The 5,054-nt window shown below is 35.8% G+C and overlaps 1 long non-coding RNA gene across 2 annotated transcripts; it reads left to right on the forward strand.

Annotated features, from left to right (window-relative positions):
* The first annotated feature begins 232 nt into the window (after nucleotides 1-232).
* LOC113783722 lies at nucleotides 233-3,393 on the forward strand. 2 transcript variants are annotated; one of them, XR_003469956.1, is made up of 5 exons: nucleotides 233-493; nucleotides 582-671; nucleotides 1,039-1,108; nucleotides 2,482-2,547; nucleotides 3,194-3,393. It is a non-coding gene; the product is annotated as an uncharacterized LOC113783722 (long non-coding RNA). The 2 variants fall into 2 exon arrangements; XR_003469955.1 differs by having other exon boundaries at nucleotides 233-671.
* The last annotated feature ends 1,661 nt before the right edge of the window (nucleotides 3,394-5,054 follow it).

The following is a 5,054-nucleotide window of genomic DNA, read 5'->3' on the forward strand; positions in this document are numbered from 1 at the left end:
TTTCCCCCAATTTTTATTGACCCGATTTTGTGTTCCCAACATTCAATTTTTGGGTAAATTCTCTTCTTCTCTATCATTTGTCTAGTTTCCCCAAAGTTTCTTACCCTAATTAGCAATCACCATCATTTGCAATCACCTTTTCTACCCTACTTAGATGATCAATTGTTTCAATTTCTCCCCAAATTTTATTGCCCTAATTTTAAAAAAAAAAAATTTTTCTGCCCAGGACAAGGAGGGCATCCCCGGGACCAGCAGCACCTCATCTTCACTGGCAAGCAGCTCGAGGACAGCCGCACCCTAGTCGACTGCAACATCCAGAAGGAGTCAGCCCTCCACCTTGTCCTCCACCTCGACGGTGGCGCCAAGAAGCGCAAGAAGAACACCTGCACCAAGCCGGCGGTGACTGAGGGAAATTCCCCCCCTCTTTTTTATAAACTTTATTGTTACTAGTCTAATTGAACATTAGCAGCATGTTCTTATTTTGAAGATTTGGGTATGTTACTGCAAATCGTTGAGTTATTGAACCATTTGCATCATGAGCTGTGCCTCGTTAACTTGCTTATTTGTGAGTTGTGTTATAGAGGTTTCTGTGGGAAGCTTGTCGAGACACTACTTTAATCATCTTGATGGTAGCTGCGGCTGCTTCTTTGGCCCTTGGGATAAAGACAGAGGTAAGCTTAATTTTTGAGTTTGCTCTAATTATTATTATTATTATTTTAATTTTAAGGATAAGTTCACTCTTAATACTTATTTTGAATTGAGAATTGTAAGCCCTATAAAGTTTTTTCTGTTTAATAATTTTGTTGTACTACTATATGTTTGAGATCATGATTTTGTTAGTTGTATGAATTTTAAATCTTGTCTTTTGATTTTCTGACAAGAATGGTATCTGTCCCTATCAAATTCTTATAGATTAAAGTATTTTTTAATATACTTGTGATTTACTAGCTAATCTGAGTGGAAAATGGAAAATGCTGACATGTTTTGATTGGTTAATTTTGATTTGGTCTTGCCATAGTCTAATATGTTGTTTTCCAGGGTATAAAAGAAGGATGGTATGATGGTGGAAGTATTGCGTTGGCTGTCTTTATCGTCATTGTTGTAACAGGTATTATGACAAGTTTAGCAAAGAAAGTTGGTACAATGTGTGGTTAATTAATGACCAGAAATGCAGTTAATTTCGATTCTGTGGAGAACTGAATGAAATGTATTACATCCCCCCCTGTTGGAAGTGCTCTATCTTTGTGTAAATGTGCGCACTCACAAATCGACTCTCATTTCCTTTGTTTCCATTTATTTATTTTTTTAGAAACCTGGACAAGTTGCTCCAAATCATTGCATTTGTACTTTGCCTTAAAAGCTGTATATTAGCTATGGATGTAGTCCTGCAAGTTAAGATACTGTAGACTTTTTTTTTCTGCTAACTTATAAATTCATTCTAGAACACAAACCTCTAAGGTTGCATCTCAAGTCTAAGGTGTTGCATCTGGTGACTGAGAAATCTGGTGATAGAGTTCTAAGGCTGCATCTCAAGTCTACTTAAGGACTTGTACTAGTATCATTTTGGAAGAGCTTGGTAAGAGGACCAAAACTCATCAATTAGTTTTGATGTGAAAAAAGATCTTCCTCTGTAAAAATTCATGAACTAGGAATGTTATTAGAACAGCATGGACAGCTTCTTATGGTATGTTTTGAGAGTCCATGATTCTCCAGAATATACTTGTTAGCCTTACTTGTGCTGAATTTCACATGTTTCACTATTTTTTAAGGGCAAAGGTGCTTTGGCCAAAATGTTTTGCTTGCAAATGTGTTGACCACATTTACTTCTCTGCCTAGTATGTTCCTTTTGTTAAGTTTACAAGGGAGAGGTCAATCCTCTTAAACAGAAACAAAACATAGGGTCGCAGCCCCTAAAATATTTGCACCACGCAATTCACTAAGTTCCTGTGGTGGTTCTGTTACAATCTGCATCCCAGATTCTTTGTTGACACTACTTTTAGCTAGCTAGTCTGCACACTTACTTCTTTCTCCAAACATGTTGTAGCCAGGATTCCCGATCCCTGCTTAAAACATTCCTGATCTGACATATTAGATTGTATAGTGGTGAGTCCTGTCCTGCTCCTTGTATTAGTTCGAAAGCTGCCTTGCAATTCGTGTCCAGAATCACTCTTCTTTCTCCAGAGTTCCAAGCCATTTTTATCCTTTTGAGTACTCCCCACAGCTCTGCTAAGTGCTATCATATTATCTATTAGCCCAATATTCACTATAAAACCTGTTTTCCATCTCCCCCAGCTATCTATATGTCCCTTTTCAAATTAATATGGCTTTGCCTCTTCTACTTGGAATAATGCTAAATTGAGAAGTGTACATCTTGCCACAGTTAATTGCTAATTATTGATAGTTTCACGTCTTACATGGTAGTTTGTTCTCCATATAGCATTATTTTATACTGTATAATCACAAACTTTTTGCTGGATGTAGGTTGGATTTTCTGTTAACGGAGTAATAATACTAACTTTTATGTGGGTTTTGAAGGCATTCCTTGAGGTAATACCTTTTCTTTTCACATGAATGGTTCCCATTTTTGGTGCCATTCTTGAAGTAAATTTCACTGTGAATGTTTTGCAATGTCCCGCCACTTGCCTAACTCACTAGTTTGATTGGAATACAATATTAAGGGGTGCTGGTTTTCTATGGAATTAATACACCATGACAAACAGCAAAAGTAATTTCAGAGATCTAGAACAAGAAAGTTGTTATTTGCTTTTAAATGGCAAAGAAACATTCTAGTTATGTTGGTACACATTGCTCCTACTTGACACCTTATATCATGATCGACATTACTTTGGTTATCATACTTGACACCTTGTATCCTCTGTGGTGCATTAGTTTGGATTGTTTTGGTTTAGTTTAGTTTAGTTTATTTGAATGTTTTAGCTAAGCAAGTGAACTGAAGTTGCTTTTCCTTTAGTGTTGTGCTTATCGTCTTATCAACTGGTTATATTGTTCATAGCAGTACTTATATCAGTACTTGTTATAGTAGTGCTTGTTGCCTTATCAACTTGTTATATTATTCCTTTGAGGCTGAAGTTTAATAGCAGTACTTATTTCTTGAGCTAATTTGGTGCATTAGTTTGGGGCTGATTTTGATTTTCTTTGTAGCTGATTTTGATTTTGATTTTGAATGTCTTAGGACGATGGAAGGTAACTTTGGTCCGGATCTTCTTGGCTTTCTTCTTAAAAGTTGTCCCAGATTTGACAAATTTGGCAACCTTGGCTGCCTGAGCCTTTGTATCAAGCTTTTTTGTGGTGTCAGCTTTAGGAGCCATTGCTGAAAACTGCCTTACAAATCTTTTACCTGAGGGGAGGAGCGGAGTGTTGAGGGTAGGAGCTGAGTGTTGCTGAAGCGGCTCTGTGTTGAAATTTGGGACTTGGATTTGTTTTGTAAAGCTACCTCGAGTTATATGTGAAATTTAGGCCAAATACCACTTATCAAACTATCTATAGGGTGTTGTTGAACTTCATTATGATATTTGAATGCTTATATGATATTTTGACATTTCGTAATGCAATGGATGCATTCATTTGCTAATTATAAATCATTGTCATTTTTTTCCATTTATAGATATAATTGTTGTAGGAAAATTTTCAATTTTCATGGTGATAAAGAGTTATCATTGAATCAGAAATTTCCATTAATAACAATCTGCGGTGATAAAATTAAAAAGTGTTTAGTGACAACAAAAGTCGTCAGTAATTAGTCTATACCAATGACAATTACATATCACTTTTAGTGACGACATTTATTTGTACATCATTGACAAGATACTATGTCATCACTAAAATTACAATAATTATTGACGACATCAGTTGTCACAAAAGAGTTCCATTCACTGACGACTTTTATTGTCGTCACTATATACTTTTACCGACGGGCCTTTAGTGACGACTCTGTGACAACTAGAAAGTTGTCAATAAAAGTTATCAGTGACGACTTTTTATTTTTTTGTGACAAAAATGGCTTGTCACTGAAGACCAAATTTCTTGTAGTGCAACCTTTGACCAAAAGCTTTCTTCCATTCTTATCTTTCCTAGCACAAAATTTCCTTCACTTTTCATCTTCTTTGGCCAACTCTTGAGAGGAGAAAAGAGAGAAGAAAGCTTCAAGTTACATCTTCATTTTTGCCTTTCTTGAGTGAGAAATCAACAAGAATCACTAGTTTGATCCGAACAAAGTTGCAACAAGGAGCTAAGGAAGCTTGTAGTGGATTTATTTGGAGAGGAAAGCCTTGGTTTTTCACTTTCTCTTGGAGGTTTGAAGGTATTAAGTTGGAAAACTCTCCTTCTCTTTCTTATCTTGCAATTTATTAGGTAGATGACTTGAAAGTGGAAGTTTTATGGAAGATATCATGGATTTGTGAAGATTGGTGAAATTTCCAGCCTAGGGTTTTATTTTTCAGCCTTGTTTTATATTTTTCATCCATTATATGATGGTATCTAGTCTTGTTATGGGCTTGTATGAAGATTTGTAGCTTTAATGTAACTTTTTAGCTACTAAATAGGAATTTCCAGCTTCAGTTTTAAGTTTCCAACTTTAGTAGTGAATTTTCCAGTTTAGACATATGATGTTTATATGCTAGAGATAAGCTTAAATTGGTTGGTTTTGTAGCCTAGTATAGGAACCCTTTTTACCTTATAACTTGTGGAGTTGATTTGGGCTGTTTTGCTATGAAGTTTAGCTTGGAAATTTTGAGGAAAAGTTAAGGAAAAATAGGGGAGGTGCTGCCCATTTTTTTTTCTAGAAGGGTGAGTGAGTGAAAGTGGAAGTGGAGGGTGATTTGAGATCAATTTGGACCTAGCTTGCTTAAGGATATTTAGGTCAACTTTGGTGGTGATTCATAAATTGAAAATTTTCCAAAATTATACATTTCTCAAATACAAAGTAATGGTCACTTTAAACGAGATTTTCTAGTCGCATATCACAAGCTATAAACTTAAAGGCTTCAATTGTTTCTTTACCAAAACCAAAAGAGCGGGCATGTATTTTCTTAGGG

This window comes from Coffea eugenioides, chromosome 9, assembly GCF_003713205.1.
Source record: "Coffea eugenioides isolate CCC68of chromosome 9, Ceug_1.0, whole genome shotgun sequence".
NCBI lineage: Eukaryota > Viridiplantae > Streptophyta > Magnoliopsida > Gentianales > Rubiaceae > Coffea > Coffea eugenioides.